At 44.4% G+C, this 17,522-nt stretch overlaps 1 long non-coding RNA gene across 2 annotated transcripts; it reads left to right on the top strand.

The window, feature by feature from the left end:
- Window positions 1-1,207: 1,207 nt before the first annotated feature.
- Window positions 1,208-14,029, top strand: LOC131274850 (uncharacterized). 2 transcript variants are annotated; one of them, XR_011646996.1, is made up of 3 exons: window positions 1,208-1,270; window positions 12,707-12,807; window positions 13,856-14,029. It is a non-coding gene; the product is annotated as an uncharacterized lncRNA (long non-coding RNA). The 2 variants fall into 2 exon arrangements; XR_009182174.2 differs by lacking the exon at window positions 1,208-1,270 and adding an exon at window positions 10,119-10,272 and having other exon boundaries at window positions 13,856-14,028.
- Window positions 14,030-17,522: the final 3,493 nt, after the last annotated feature.

Here is a 17,522-nt window from a genome sequence, read left to right as displayed (position 1 = left end):
GGACTGAACCCCGGGGAATCCTAGAGGGAAAAAAATGAGAAGAGAAGACCAAATAAAGAGAAATAGATACATAGTGAATGGATACAGATAGCAAAAACAGCAGGGTGAGGAGAGGGGGAGGGAAAGGGGGGGAAATAAATGAATAAATCTTCAAAACAAAACACAGATATACACTCACTCCTTCCTGGATTTTCTATTTTGAATTTCAAGGATGTCTCATGCCGTTTCCTTTGCCCTAACTAATGTGTATACAAAATTAGGGATGTAGCTCTGGTTCTCAGCCTAACTTTGGGGAATTAAAGGGTACTTCTTGAGTAGAAAATAATCAAACCTAAGAGTTAACTAAATAGATACCATATTTGTCCTTACAAACAGTCCTGTTAAATTATCCTGTATTAAAATAGAAGGTGTTGATTTCCCTGCAGACAATGTAGAGTTCTATGCGTCAGGGCACATACTTCATTCAGAAGGTTGTCCTAAAATGAGGCATTGTGTGTGGTGTGCCCCAACTGCACTTCCACCATTCCCAGTCTGGTCTACTCACCATTTCCATGTGCCTATCCAAACTGCTCATGCACAGGTGCCTTAGTCACCGAGGTTTAGGTAAAGGGTTTTTTGGTTTTTGTTTTTGGCCTGGAAATAAGCCAATCTTCTGTATATCCTAGGGAGAGTTATTAAGCCTAATAGTTTCTAGGTTTTTCTTGGTTTGTTGGTTCTATGGGCATCTTTTTTGTTTTCTCAGTCATTTTGCAAAGGGTGGACATGGTTTTTAAGAGAATGAGACTTTGATGTTTTCAATCCAGGGAAAGGTTCTTTTAGGGTCTGTGATTTCTTTCTGAGAGCTGAGCAGTTACTTGGGATTAAGGAAACAGACTTTGAAGGGTTCTCTTTCCAGATGACACTCTTCAACGGCAATCTCTTACAGACTTCCATTACTTAGGGCAAGGGAAATGGGGAAGTCTTGGCTCTGAGCAGGGGGAACAGCCCAGACCTGAAGACACCATTCCCTGTGACTTATGCATTTGATACCAAAAGGATTCAGTTCTGTCCTGGGTGTGCTCAGAAGCTCAGCATTTCAAAAAGGCAAATATATAATCACAGGGGCATTTGAAAAATATATTCCCAAACATTTTTTTTTCAGATGACTTTCCTTTCGAAAGGGTGCATGGGCTGAAGATGAAGGGAGAGACTCAAAGCCACCTTGCCAGAGGAGGATCAGAATTCTATGAACCTGTGACATACACAGATTCATTTCTGCTCTGATAAGAAGGTAGAGCCAACCCTAACTCGTAGTACATAATTGGTGCATAATGGGTAATTAGGAGACTACATGTATGGGCTATATATGGGAAAGGTTGGCCACCCCAAAGGCTACTGCCATTTAAGAACTTTGACCAAATTGAAAATTGTCTTACCAAAGGATACCATCCCTTTCTGTTTTAAAATTTAAATGTGAGTGAATAGATGGCCATCTCAAGGGATTCTAAGCAAACTTTTTTTTTTAGGCTTGTAAAGTTCATTGCTTATGATAGTGTAGAAAGAGCCAAGATCTAGACTATGACCAGTCTACTTCACTCACCCTTGTGTCCTTGAATTAAATATCAAATGCAGATAATCTGCACACACCTTTTCATTGAGATCTTGACACCTGACCAGGAGAACCCTCCTAGTGAAAGGAACATCTTCCCTCTTTGAGACAAAAGGACCTCATGACATAGGGCATGGAGTATTACCTAAAAGCCAAATAGACTTGGTTGAGAAGACTGCCACCCCCCACCCCCAAGAGTATGATGTTAGGCAAGTCATCTAACTTCTTGACCTCTCACCTCATTCAGCTGTAAAATTGTGCTACTAAGTGTATTAGTCAAAGGGATGCTGATGCAAAATACCAGAAATCGGTTGGTTTTTATAAAGGGTATTTATTTGGGGTAGGAGCTTACAGATACCAGGCATAAGTTACTTCCCTCACCAAAGTCTATTTGGAGCAAGATGGCTGCCGACATCTGCGAGGGTTCAGGCTTCCTGGGTTCCTACATTCCTAGGGCTTGCTTTTCTTTCCTCTATGAGTATACTTCCCAGGGCTCCAGCTTAAGTCTTCAGTATCAAACTCCAACATCAGAAACCCTCAACTCTGTTCTTTGCCACGCCTTCTATCTGTGAGACCCCACCCACCAAAGGGTGGGGACTCAATACCCTACTCACACAAGAGGTTTACATAATTCCTTAATCAAGTAAACCTATGAATCCAATATAACCTAATATGCCTAGAGGAGAAGATCAGTTTATAAACATAATCCAATATTCCTTTTTGGAATTCATCAATAATATCAAACTGCTACACTAGGTAAGACTTAGCTTTTAAAATTGCAGACAGTGTACAGTGAGATAAGTCATGTCAAAGGGCCTGCACACAGTGGGTGTTAGTTAATTCTCTTCCTCTACTGAATATGGGGGTCCACAGGACCTGGCGAATCTGTATGAACATCGTTGTCTAGAGAGTGAATAAATAAAGGGTATTTTATTTTATGAAACTTCATGAATGAGACTCAGTACTAATGCTTTCTAGTTTCTGTTCTCTCCAGTCCATATTTCCAATTCCCAGGAAGAAAGAAAATAGATTGAATCAAAGGTATCTGGATCGTTCTCTAATGTCAAGGAAGCAGTGTCACTTTGTGAAAATATGGTCATTGGGCCTTTTCCCCAAATAGATAGCATTACTGTGAGCCTTACCACTAGCTCAAGAAGACTCTGTTACATTCCATCCCTTGGCTGCCATCAAGTTCACATTCACGTTTGCGCACAATCGTTTATATGCTAAGAGGCTCCCCTAATCTGATCTTCTTTTATGTATAACCTCCAATGCACTCAAAACCTCCCAAGAGAGAAACCCAAAGACACTCCAAACTTGCTGTATCTACTGTGTGTCCTGTGTCTACTTTTCTCTGAGTCCAGGATCTCTGAAAATTTTCCATCACTCTTCTATTTTCATCCTGATCACATCCTGATATTGTATCTACAACTTTTAGAATGGCATTTTCTCCACAATCAACAGATCCTATACACAATAAGATTAGAGTTAAAAAAATAAATACTATTGAAAAATAAAGATTCTATTTAGAAATGCAAAACAAGTATTATATATTATAGTCTAGCACTAAGCAGGAAATTGTAGGGAGATTATACACTTCTTATTTTGCAAATGGTTATGCAGCTTCCATCAACATTCAGTCCAAGTTTTCCCACACTTGAGCGAACATCTCAGAAGGTCAGAATATTTTCTGAGTGAAGTGAACCAAGCCTTCAGTTTCAAGAGGCCTGAACCATTGGAGGTACTACCTGTGGGGAGTGGCATGGGCCTTCCAGTAACTTCCTGCTCTACTCATGGTGGTCTAAAGTGTATTCCAAGAAAACACCTGGCTTCTAACACTTTTTGCTTTTGCTGGTCAAGCGCCATCACTGCTGGGAGTGCTGTAACTTTCTCCTTTTAATTGTGTCTACCTGCTAGAGACAGGTTAGCCAACATAATCAGACAGTGGCCCTGGCTTCCAATTCTATGACTTCCTTATTGTGAACCCTCATGAGCATTTTCTTCCTTGGATACTAAAAGCTTATGAACAGTAAGCCCAGAATAACAGAAGTGGGAAACAAAGATTTTGAGAATGGGGGATTGTGAGATGCACTACTATGGTCTCCACTGTTGAAAAAAAATTTTTATTTTAGTAACATATGTACACCCTAAAATTTTCCCTTTGGACCACAGTCAGTGGTCTTTACTTTTGGTTCCTAGATTTGTGCCACTAACTTTGGGAGAAACAGGCACTGGTTCTGTCTTAGTTTCCTAGGGCTTCTGTGACAAAGTACCACAAACTGAGAAGCTTGAAACATCAGAAATTTGCTCTCACGGTTCTGGCGGCCAGAAGTCTGAAATCAAGGCGTCAGCAAGCCAGGCTTCCTCAGAAGCCTCTGGGGAAGAATCCTTCTTTGCCTCTTCCGGCTCCTGGTGGCTCCAGGCTTCCTTGTCTAGTAGCAGCATGAGTTCAACCTCAGCCTCCGTCCTCACGTGGCCATTTCCCTGTGTCTCTGTGTCTCAAATCTCCCTCTCCTTCCTCTTGTCAGGACACCAGTCATATTCTCATCTTGAGATCCTTCATTTATTGACATCTGCAAAGACCCTGTTTCCAAATAAGGTCACATTCATGTATATTGGGATTTATAACTTAGACGTATTTGGGGGGGGCACACAATTCAATTCACAACAGACTGAGGAGCTGTGCTGCACCCTCCAGCCAGCCTCTCTCAGTCTCAGAGCGTGGGAAGCAGGGGATCTGCCCCCACAGCTCTGCTGGCATTGGGGGCAATTGTGTACTCACAGGCAGTGCTGATAGTGACCCCTCACTTTGCAAAGGGCCTCTAAGCGAGCAGGAACCCTTTGGGTGGGGGCATTCCCCTCCAGATAATTGCCTTGTTCTTTACCACATTATGGAGAAAAAAAATAAGATTATTTGTGACTTTATTTCCTTATAAATTTATTCCAACTTCAAAAAATAAAACAATAATGCTATAGTATTTGTACCTTTATTGACCTTCCCTTGGCCTGCGACTGTCATGTGCTAAAGTTCTTGACCTCAACATGGAAAGAAATAGGAACCTCCTTCAGTCATTGAGCTGACAGTAGTACTAGCTTAAGTCCTGGAGTCTCTTCATGGTCCAGCTTATGATTTTCAGCAGGTTAAAATATGGACAGGTTCTGATCCCTCTTTATTAATTTTTAATAATCTTTATGAACCATTACACTTTTTCACTAGCACCCTAGTATAGGGAATAGAAAGTCATGCATTCCCTTTCATTAAAATTAATAAGAGTAGCTGCCAGTTTTGAGGACTATGTGCCAGAAATATATGTATGTATGTATATATTCATTTAGTCTGACCAAAAACCCTATCATATAGAAATTATGATTTCTGCTTTGTAGAAGAGGGAAGTCAGACTCAGAAAGGCAAATTAATTTTCCCAAGGTCACACAGCTAGCAAGTAGTAGAGCTGGATGCAAACAGGATCTGTTACACCCAAAGCTCTAACTCTTACCTACTGTGCTATATTTGCCATTGGGCTTATTTTCACGACCTTGGAGTAGCCTTAGTAAATAGCCAGAAATAGAGTCACAAGCTGTTCCTCAACTCTCTTAAAACCACAGTTATAATTTTTGGTGGATGACCCTTCCCCCCTTCTTTTTTTCCCCTTCTTTTTTTTAGGAGGTCCCTGGGATTAAACTCTGGGGGACCTCATACATGCAGAGCAGGGGTTCATCCACTGAGCTATATTCGTTCCCTGACTCTTAATTTCAATTTGAGCTCTCAAATCCTCTACAGCAAGCAGCTTAGCTCAAAGCAGTTGTTCTTTGCTAAGGAAATCTGGATAATTAGTGCCACAGAAGATGAAGTAGAATCTATGACCTAAAAACCCATTGATCTTGCCCCAGAGAAGACTGAAAATTGCTTCCTAAGAAATTTGACCTAGCCTGACTGTCATGTGTGCTAGTTAACAGCACTGTCCTTGGAGTTTGATTCTGGTTCTGCCACTTAACTATTATTTGGAGTATGCTATGAAACCTCACTGTGCCTTAGTTTCCTTATCTGTAAAATGCAGTAACAACACATTCCTGTATTGGAAACCATGCGGGGTGTCTTCCTAATGACAATGACTCGTTGACTGGACTTAGCAGCTATGGCTGTCCTATCAGTCAGGAGCACACCTGCCCCAAACCGGGCCAATCAAATTCCCTTTCCTGGCATTCTGGATCTGGAATTGAGTAAATCTAGCACAGTCTTTGCCAATCTGGAACTGAGGGGCTGTGAAGTGACCACATTACCTCCCAGTGTGGAGGTTGAGAAACAGAGGAAGATGGGCAAAGAGAGTGGAAGATGAAGTACATTTGTCAGAGAAGCAGAGAGGCATGAGTGACACCCTTGCACCTTCATAAGAAATGCCAGTTTTGTCTTAAGCTGCTTCTGTTACTTGCATTCACAGTCCTCACTGACAAACCACCTCAGAGACTGTTAGGAGGATGACATATAAAGAGCTTACCTGGAATGAAGTAAATGGTCAATAAGTAGCATTTATAAATTTTTACGGCACATTGGGATGGGCTTCTCTTTGGGCCCGGGTCTTGGTGAGCTTCTTAGTTTTCACAAGAGAAAACAAAGTCTTTTAGGCTCTATCAGTCAACAAGGCTTAGATGTCTAACTGGCAGCACAAAAGAGGGGCAGCTCCAGGTAATTCCAGGGAGAACAAAAAGAAGGCTATCTTAACTTCAACATGTCTTTAAGTTTTGTGCAATTTTCAAAAAATTTATTTCAAGGTTTAGCATTGGGAGATTGTCACTATAATATTTCCTGTGCTTAGGTCCTCTAAAAGATTCCACCTTGCTCTGGCTCTGTTACAGAATTTTCACACCAGCCAGTCTCAGCTTTGAGCTGGGAGTGACTGAGTTAAGGCAGTTTGCAAAATCGTTTTCTGAACAACTTAAAACTGTGCCCCTTAACCCATCCAGAGATACTAGCGGTTTATGGGGCTGGTGACAAAGGAAGCATCAAGGATGATGAAAGGGACTTTTCCTATAGCCCAAGAATTAGGAACCAGAGCCCCTGGTGAAACATGAAGTCCTCCACTCTCTAAAGAGGAACCAACCATCTCTCCAAAGGCCTATCAAGAGGCTGTAGACTTGTCCTTCCAACCCCAACCAGGGCAGTCCTCCTCCTACCTCACAGCAAGATAACTTTGGGAAGAGTCAAGTGGATGCAGCACTCACGGCCAAATGTTCTATCCCCCTCGATATGGGAGGGAAGAGGACATGGTCGCCCAGGAAAGCCAAGGTGTGTGCTTCAGATAACCCCTGCTCTAGACTGAGCGCCTGCAAGAAGGGGGAATGAGACCTGCCTCTGGCTGATTGGTTACTACCTTCCATGCCTCACCCCCTCCCCAGTACTGCACCATGTGGACATCTTGGAAGACTCTGATGTTGAATCAGGAGTTGGGATTCTCAGAAGGGAACTTGAACTAAGTGAAGAGGAACTTTACCCCAAGGCAATTACATATGTCATGGCAGCAAAGCCATCTGCCTCAGCACCCACAGCAGAAAGAATCAGACCAAGGCTGCAGGAGCTCTCCTGCCAGCTCCCCTCCTGCCTTCCCCTGCCCTCAAGACCAGAGGCCCTCACCCAGGAGGATGGAAGAGGGGAAGAGAAAGCTCAGACCACACCCTCTCCCACCCCAGGCTCCCACCACAGGCATGGTCAGTGCTGCCTGGAAGGGAAGTGGAGAGACAGGAGAGAAAGGGCTTCTCAAAATAGATTGCCAGGTCCTGGCTTTTATGATATATTGAGCCAGATCTGGATGTAAGCAGGAGAAGAATGTCAGAACTGACTATTGAAACGGGCTCACAGCTCTGGTCTCGAGGAAAGAGCAGAGACTTGCAGAAGGCAAAACTAGATTCAAATTCCACATTTGCCACTTAGTATAATAACTATAACTGTGTGACCATACGTACATTCCTGAACCTCTCTGAGCATCAATTTCCCCAAATGTATGATGATGATCATTATGGCAGCCACAAGAATGGGCCTTGCAGACCTCCAACTTCAGGGAATAGAGTTGACCAACGACTCTAGCTGCTGCCCTCAGAAATGCACAGCAGCAATTGTTCTGAAACTTCTTTTCCCTCAAGCTTCTCCCAGCCTGTGACTAAGTGCGGGAGGAATTGTAATACAGGCCATTTCCTCTAACATCTGACTTTGGCTGATGAACCCCCCAGCAGTCTTGCCAAATCTTCTCTACCTTGCAGGGCAGTCTAGAACACTTCCACCCAATCGCCATCCCTCTCTCCTGCACTCACACCAGAGTCGCAAGCCTTTCTCTGCCTCCCTCCCCATTTTCTCTCACCCAGGCCTTTGCCCTAATAAAATCCCTGTACACTTTTCTCTTGGAATCTGCTTTTTATAGGACTCAGACTAACACAGTGATGGTGATTACCTCCAAGTGTTGTTACAACGCTTAGTAAGTATAAAACTGAAAATGCTTAACTCCCCAATTTACTGATACAGGTTTTCCTAAGTTAGAGTTGAAGCCAGAAGCCACAGATTTTAATTAGCAATTTAATGACGATAGTGAAGAATGGGAGGAAAGAGAATTGGAAGGAGAGAGGGAGGGTGGAAGTGTTGGCACAAGGCTTTGGGGCTATAAATCTGAGTCAGCCATGCCATTTTTTAAATGTAGATAAGGTTGTAACTTAGAAAATATTTACAAGATCTTTACATTGAAAATACTAATAACAGAAAGTAGGATGGAAATTGTTTTGCATCACAATATCTTTTCTTCACCTTATCATCATTATTTTGAGTAAATTATTTTTTTCTTTAGTTAGGAAAGTAAAAAGAATTTATTTGGGAAATGGGGGAAGAACAGAGCTTGCTGAGAAATGGAAGAGAAAAAATGAAAATACACACCAAGATTTGGTGTGGGCTCCTCTAGGCAGAGAGAACCCACTCTGCCTTGTGTGGTCACCTTTTAAACTGTTCATTATTCCTCCCTCTTGCTAATGCTAAGGGGAGGGGCCCCAGCTGTTACTGGTTACCCTACCGATGGTGGGGGCCAATGGCGAGGCCTGTTTGGAATATCCGAGGCCAAAGGGAGGTCCCAGAAAGAGAAACTGGGACCTCAAGGTTAAACTCAAGGTCTCAGCAAGGTCTTGCAGCCATGTTGTCTGTCGGCCATGTTGTGGCTCATCTTCTTGTTTCCCTAGCCAACCTGCCTCAACTGCCCCCTCAGAGAGTGCACACCCTTATTCTTAAGGGGGTGCTGAGGAGTGATGATCATTCTTCTGTAGTTACTTCCTGCTGGTTAGGGCAGTAGTCCCTGCCTGACAGGGCATAAACCTCTTTGGCTATTCTACTGAGGTTGAGGGAAGACAGATCCAACACTGTGGTTGGAACTGGCTGAAATACCGTGACTAATATCTTGCTTTGGAAGGCATTGATTCTGGAAGAAATAAACTTAGTTATAATTTTGAAGATATATGGCCCCACTAAAAGGATAAAGAAGATGGTGGTAAGTGAGCCAAGAACCTAGATAGAATCTGATAACAATAGGGTGTTGAGTCCCCACCCTTTGGTGGGCGGGGACTCGCAGATAAAAGGCATTGCAAAGGACAGAGCTCAGGGCTTTTCATGTTGGAGTTTTGATGTTGGAGTTTGATGCTGAAGCTAGAGCTCCAGGGAAAGAGAGCCATTCACCTGATAGTCTACAGCTGACCTTGTGGAGACAGGCAAGGCCTACAGAGGTTCACAGTCTATAGCTGACCTTGTAGAGGAAACAAAGGAGCTGAGCCCAGAGGGACCCAGGAAGCCTGAACCCTCGAGACGTTGGCAGCCATCTTGCTCCAACACATGAAAACAGACTTTTGAGGGAAATGTATTATGCTTTATGGCCTAGTATCTGTAAGCTCCTACCCCAAATAAATACCCTTTATAAAAACCAACCAATTTCTGGTATTTTGCATCAGCACCCCTTTGGCTGACTAATACAAACCATTAGACAGTTCAGATCCCCATAGAAGTGGGGATGGGCAACTATTTTTCTCCTTTGTCAATTATGGTGCAAATAAAAATAAATGGAGATTATAACTGGAATATTTTAAGAAGCAATGCAAATTGTTGACGTTTTCCCCAGGAGGGAAGTGTGTAAGCCCCTGGATTGCCATTTCTATGAGGACAGGCAAGGCCTTTGCTTTTCCTTAGCATTTTATGCCTCAGGCCAGCGGTGCCTGGCCCAGAGCAGTCGCTCAATACTTGTATGGAAAATGAAGGAGCCAATGAAAGCGCAACATGAAAGGCAGTGCCAGCTCCCGCCCCACCTGCTTTTCTTGGTCACTTGAAGCTTCCCTGGTTTAGGCGTCTTATTTCCCGCTGAGGAGGGTGATCCCTTGGCCCAGAGCCTGACTTAGGTTACATGTCATTACCTAGGGTGCTCGGCGTCTGACTTCCCCAGGAGGGGCTGTTTCGGGGCAGGGCTTAGGGCCAGTTCCAGCCCCTCCCTGGCCTTGCACTGCACTCGGTGCACGGGGGTATAAATTCCAGGTGCCCTCGGCCCTCTGCACTTCAGCACAGGCTGCCGACAGCAACATGAAGCTGGGAGGCTTCCTGCTCCTTGTGGCCCTCCTCACCCTCAGCCTAGAGGCGCAGCAGCTCCAGGCTGCCGCGACACCATTGAGAATTGTGGGTGAGTCCGGGCTACAGGCAGCCCCATTCTTCTCCATTTTTCTTCTAATGCTTGCAGGGGAGGAAGGGAAGGAAGGGAGAAGGAAGACGGGAGCCGCTGCAGGGGCACATCCTCACTGCGGCCGCCTGGTTCCAGCCAGGGGTCTCTCTGCTGCTGCCTCCACTTTCGCCCCCTCCTTTTCCCTGGTCACCCCTGCAGCTGACTCACCCAATTCCCCTCTGCAACTCTGCTCCACAGGCTCCCCTCCATCTCCCAGCTTCTCCCTCTACTCCTGCTTCTTCCCTCCTGCTACAAACACATTGAGCCACTAGAGAAACCATTGTCTTTGTCATGTTAAACACTAATCGCCTTAATCTTTTCCTTCTACCACCACCAGTCTCAAAGGAGTAGTCTGAATCCCCTGACCTCATTTCCCCATAACTCATTCCTTAATCCAGTAAGACTGACTATAGCTTCCATCCTGCCCCCATCTCTCTTGATCATTTCTACTGTATGTTTTCCATCTCCTAAAATCTGATTGGCTCAGATTCAACTCTTACTCTTACTTCTTTGTTCCTCTTGCCCCACGTTAAACTGCTTGCCAAGTGTTGCCCATTCTTCCTTGAAACCACCTCTTGCACCCGTTCCTTCCTTTCCACCCTCACTGCCCTCAGTTTCCACCTCCCCCATTACTCCACAGACCACTGCAATAGTTTCCTAATGGCTCTCCCCTGCCAACTCCCTTCCTTCTGGATGCTGACCCTTTCTGTGCTGTCACGCAAGAACACTTCTCCCAGGGAAACAGCAGTCAGATTCCTCTCTGGCCTCCAAATGAAGTCGAAACTCCTTCCCCAGGGCCTCAAGATCTGCCCTCTGCAATTGCGCAGCTCCCACACTTTTCCTGGTTTTTAGATCGTGCCCTTACATGCGTCCAGCCCTCCAGGTGGCATGCACCGTTCACTATTACTGCCTTCTATGTCAGGGCTGGGACTGGAGTGAGGAGGGAGGCACCTAGGGCACAAAATCCCAGGGCTGTGCAAGTGCCTCACCAGCCTCAACCTCGTCTCAGCTGTTTTGTATAATTCATGAACTTTGCCTGGTAAATCTTTCTTCTCAGAACACTCCACCACCACCCTCAGGACAAGCTGGGAAAGCTTCCTGCAAGACTTGCCTTTTCCATCTGCCTAACTAAACCTAAGGTCTGGTCTCTTCAGAGCCCCTTTAGTCTTCTGGACATACCTCTCTCTGGACACTTATCACACACTGCCTTGTTTTTAGTACTTTGAACAGGTCTTATCTCCATTACTAGACTGTGAGCTACCAGAAGGCAATGGCCCTGTCTTATACCTTCGAGTCTCCTGAATAGCTAACACTATGCTGTCTACATAGTGAGAAATCAGCAGATATATTCCTAATGACCAAGCTGCTGTGAGTGGGGGCAGGGGTCTTCAACCCTCTCATCATAAATTGACCACATCTAATTGGAGCAAGGAAGGATCACACCGATTTTCTCTGAGGCCTGCAAGGACCTGGTCAACATCCCACTAGGTCCCTTCTTGCATCTCAGGCACTGCTGGTGAACCACAGCTCTCTTTCTCTTTAAGCCTGGACAGGGCATCCTGAGCCTTTTTGACTCAGCCATCAAAGAGCCACTTCCTTGATTGGCACTGACACTGGAGAATCAAACTCATTTCTCCTCCTGGATCCAAGGACCCCATTTTACAGATGAGGCAACAAAGGCCCAGAGACATGCAGAGACAAATTCAGATGGAGAAGCTCCAGCTGAGTCTCCAGTCAATGCACAGCACACATTTGCCTGGGCTTCTGCACACGTTTTGCCAGAAGCCCCTGCGGGGTGTCAGCCAGCTTCTTGGACCTACTTCATTGGTCCTGAAAAATCGTCCTTGATGCTCGGGGCTCTTGGAGAGCCTCAGGTCATGAGTGACTCCTGAAATCTGGAGGAGCACTCTTCACGTCGGGGTCACCTTCACATGTGGCACAGTGCCAGGCAGGTGTGGAAGGAATCCCACTTCATACCTTCTAGTGGACAAGTGACCCTGTCAGCCCAGACCCACTTCATAGGGGGCCACAAAGCCCCCCATGGCACTTGGTGGATGCGAGTCTCCCCTTTTCCTCTCCTTTCCCTGCAGAGTGGAAGTGAGCACAGTTCAGTCATCCCAGTCCTTAGCTTCTTTGCGGCTCACCTCCAGAACACAATACCCCACATCTTTGAAGTAGGTCTTACTTGAGATCAAGTGAGAGTATTCATGTGAATGCGTGGTTTGTAGCTGAAATATTTAAGACATAATGAGAATAATTCTGCCAGCAATCATCTCAATTCTATTATATATTGAACTAAAAGGAAAGAGTGGGACTGACTCCTTACTCAAGGGCTGTCCTCCCCCAGCACCGGTACCTGAGGCACAGGAGTTCTCACAGCCCTGTTCCAATGTAGGTGCCTGTGTGGAATTCTGCAGTAGTGACCTGGACTGTGATACAGGAGAGCGGTGTGTCAGCAATGGGTGCGGCCACATCTGTGCTGCAGAGTAAGGACAGGTACGAACAGGCCCTTCCCTGCTTCCCCAAATGTTGTCCAACGCCGGCAGGTTGTACACTTGGCCCCAGTGGAACTTTCCAGAGATAGATGAAAAATAGCCCCATCTCTTTGGGCCCTCTCCCTCTACAATTACTTCTCCCAAGAGAAAATTGTGTCTGTCATAGGATGATGATTTTCAAACGTTTAAAATAATTTTCATTACCCAGGAATCCTGGGGGAAAATCATACTCTTCAGTTGAGCAAAAAGAGGATGAAAATCACCCATACTCTCCACTTCAGAATGATGCCTGATTAGTATATTGGTGCATATTTTAAAAACACACACACATAGTATTTATATTAAAATGAGGTCATATTGTACCTATTTTTATTCCCTGATTATTTCGCTTAAAAGTAGCTGGTGAGCAACATTCAAAATCAATGTTTCTCTACTATCATCTTTAATCAGAATTTAATCAGTTTATTTAATTTATCAGAATTTAATCAATTTAATCAGAAGTCCATCATCTATCTGTGCACATAACACCTTTTACTTGGCAACCTCCATTAAGACACACTTAAGATAGTCCCTATTTCTATACGAGTAATACAGTATGCATACCCTTACTTATTTTCTTGGTATAAGTTCCAGGAATTATAATTGCTGCCAAAGGATATGCTCTTTTTAAGGCCTTTGCTATACATTGTCATGTTGACCTATGAGAACTTTCCTGTGAAAAGGTTCAGGGGCCTTACATGACAGGTTCTTTACCTACAGGTAGCCATCATTTAAAAATAGAAAAGCATAATGAAAAGTTGCCATGATTCAGAGTTGTTTACAAATTCAGTTGTATTAAATACAACAGAATCGGCCCATACTTTGAAAAGACCACCCAAGTTCAGAACATACTGTTTGTCCAATCCATGCACAGTCCAGCAGGTGGCCTTGCTGGCTTCTTGCATGGTACCAGTTCCCAGAAGTGGGAACCTTCGCCTCTAATTGCAGTCTGTGGCTCCAGGTGGCAGAAGCAGTAGGTCTCAGACCTAGTTTTCTTGTCTCTTTCTCAGATGAAGACTATCATAAGGAGCAGCCCTCTCTAGGCACAGTTCATCCCTTCCCTGAGTTCCTACCTTCGAAGATGTGACGGATTGGAGTTCCCCGACCAGCAAGACAGATGAAAGTGGGGGTAGATGGTGGATATGGGCAGAAGGGAAGAGGAGTTGTTTCCTTTAATAAATCATTGTTAAAAGTACCCAGACAACTTGAGTTATTTGGTTAGGGGTGCCGAGGAGGAGGGGGACAGATGCCATCTGTTGAGCACTTGCTATGCAACTAGAACTAGATTAAACTCTCCACAAGCATCATCTAATGACAATGTCTGAGGACTCCTGTGGACCATATGTGGGATGCATAGAAGGAGACAGACTAGCGCCATTTCAACTCCTTCCCTAGAGGACCCCTTGCCCCTGAGAAAGAGTGTGTTGGAAGGGAGCCAGGGGCCAGGGGGAAGGTAGGGAGAGCAGCGGCCTGAGGGCCAGAAGCTTCACCCTCATTGTGGAGGTTGCTGCTGGGAAAGCGCAACAGAGGTGTGTCTCATCAACCCAAGAAGGTGCCTGCTAGAAGAGCCACTTGTCCCAGAGAATGTAAAACCGTCTGCAATTAACAATCTGCAACTAACAATCATGGGGTGGGGGGAATGGGGGGGTTGTTTCTCTCTTTCCTCTCCATTCGCCATCCACCAGGGCTTCAGCAAACTGGAAAAGGCAGAACAATGAAAATGGAGAAGGAAGTCAAAGATGCTTCAGGTGTGACGGCATTAAAGCACAAAAAAAGAGCCACAAAGAAATAACAGTGGAAAACAAAATTTTAACAATGTTTATATGTTTACAAGGTAATTGTTGGGGAGGGGGTGTAGCTTAGTGGTTAAGCACCTCCTTCCCATGTACAAAGTCCAGGTTCAATCCCCTGTACCTCCTAAAAACAAAAAACGTAAAAAGAGATTGTAAATATTAGCTTTGCTGATTGTGAGAACCAAAGCATCGCTTGCTCAGGTGAGGGCTGTTGGATTCATTTGTTCTCCCCTGTTAGACTTATTTTCCTCAACAACCTATTTTTTATTCTTCTAAGGTAAGAGCCAAGACACAATGCAGGAGTGAAATGAAATGGAGCTGTTAAAGAGCTAGGAGTAAGTGTTGGCTTATCCTTTGGGTTCTTGACCTAAGGTCCAGGGATAAACTTCATGCCATTTTACCCAGGATTTCATGGGCATGTGGATTTTTCTAGCTAGAATAGCTTTCACCAGATTTTAAAGGGAGCAATCTCTCACAATGGTTTAAGAACCCCTAGTCTACCTAGCTGGTTAACCAGAGCCCAGTCCTGGCCCCAGGATCAGCTTATAGTGGTAAACTTAAACCAAACCAACAAAACTGAAGAATCTTGTTTCTCAGGCACATCATACCCTCTTGGGTCCAGGTCTAGTTCAGCTAAGATTCTTCAAGCTGCACTCGGATCTGAAACTACCTATTTCTCAGGCTGTAGCAGAAGCTATGCACTTCTCACTGTGGATCTCAACAAAGAGGTGAGCAAACCAGAACCTCATAGAGGTTTAGTGCTGGAAATACCTGGTAATCATTCCAGTCCAATCCCCTCCTTCTGTGGGTAAGTTGGGCCCTGTAGGAGATGCAAACAAAACATCACCAAGGCCATGATCCTTGCCCTCAAGGAGCTTGTGATCTAGCCTGTTCTCTAAAACGAACACACCTTATACACTTTAGAGGGTAAGACAGGGGTTATCTGGCACTGTGTGACGTGTGAGGGGCAGATGTCAAGTGTGAGGGATTCACATTGGCAGGGGAAGTTAGACAGGGGTTCACAGAGAAGGAGACAATTTTAGAAAGCACACTGAGTGGCCAGAGCCTCACCTACATGCTCTTATTGATCCTCATAACCACTCTCTGAAGTTGCCCCCCACCATCAAGTCTCTGCATCTTTCAGAGAAAAACAAATTTAGCTGCATTTCCAGACTTCTTTGAAGTTAGGTGTAGGCATGTCACCAAGTTCTGGCCCAAAAAAATGTAAGAGAGAATGGGATCTACACCTTTTGGGTCATGTCCTTAAGGGGAAGGGACCTCCACGCTTACTTCTGGAATATGGATATGGTAGTGAGCCATCATGAGCTACGGGGAAAAGGTCAACACCCTAGGAAGAAGGAGCAAAAGTTAAATTGGGGCCTGGTCTCCAACTCTGGGATGTCACCACATGAGACTTGGGTGGCATATGCTTAGGTATTATGTAAGAGATCAATTTCTCTTAAGTCACTTTTCTTTGGGGTCCTTATTACACTAATTGAACCCATGCCTATCAAATGCATCATACTTAACCTCATAATCTTACTGAGGAAGAAACTGAGGCTCAAGCCAAATGACAGAGTGATCCTATTATAGTTCAGCTAATTCTTCAAGCTGCTACCAGAGAAAAGGGAAAGCTTCCCCCTCATCCTAGCTTCAGGCTACCTCATAAGCCCTCATTTCTTATCCAGGAATTAAGGTTGTCCTAGGTGATTAATTATAGGCCTGTTCATATCCTTGGGGGAGCCACACTCCATTCACAAGGGTACATTCTATCAGAACTTAATAGACCAGCATTGGTACATTTGACCATATCTGAGTCATTCAGTCTTAAATAACACTCTGTGTGGGTTATCCATGTTGCAACCTAGCATGAGCCACACCAAACCCACATCAGCTCCTTTTCATGGTCTCTTTCATACAACCTCCACTGTGTTTATCATCAGACCTGTGCATCCTTCTAGCATGGTTGTTGGACATCTCTTATGCACTGCTTCAAATATTCTTGGCTTTGCATTCTTATTCTAATGATTGCAACAGCAACCACTTCATTTCAGGCATCCACTAGCTTGACACAAGTGTAATTTGTCAAAGCCTTGGCTACGTAGTACTCCAAGACCCTCATTTTTGCCTTCAGTCTTCTTTGACTATATAAAATGGAACTCCTGCAGGAACCACCAAGCACTCATGCATGTTCAGCCCAAAAGCAATGGAGCACTCATGCCTCATGGGGCAACCCTTGACCAACAGAAGTCAAAAGCTAACAGATACTCCATAAGGCTTCTCAGAAAATCCCGAGGATGGAGCAACGTTACCCCTTTGCAATGGCTGACTCTATAATCCATATTTATATTGATCCTCCATCCTTCCTTGCTCATTCCTTAACAAATCACGCACAAATCAACCTCCTCTCAGGCTCTGCTTTCAAGGCCCAGGCTAAGACACCCAGTGACTGCATCTCAGTTCCTGATCTTCTCTGAGCAAATGCTTGAATATCACAGATACACACACATAAATGCACATATAAAGCACACATATACACACAACCCAAGAATAAGCCATAATATATAAGCATAGTAGAATATAAATCCAAACAAAAATAAACATATTTCCTGAACGAAGCCCAAAGTCTTCAGAGACCTATCTCTCCACAGTTTTCCTCACTGAACAGAAGTGCTCTAATCTCAGGATAAAATATATACATTTAGTTAATTTCAAGGTTTTCCCTAAGAGGATTTACTTTATATTTGCATAACTCAAAGGCCCTGGAGATGGTTTCGCAGTCTGTAGCCCTTACCTCTTGAGTGACTGAAAACTGTTCAAATTTTTTTTTTTTCTTTTCACAGCTTTTAAAATGGCTATTTTATTTTCCAACTTTTTGTCCTTA

Source organism: Dasypus novemcinctus, chromosome 21 (assembly GCF_030445035.2).
Source record: "Dasypus novemcinctus isolate mDasNov1 chromosome 21, mDasNov1.1.hap2, whole genome shotgun sequence".
NCBI lineage: Eukaryota > Metazoa > Chordata > Mammalia > Cingulata > Dasypodidae > Dasypus > Dasypus novemcinctus.
This window is presented reverse-complemented; position numbering and strand designations above follow the sequence as displayed.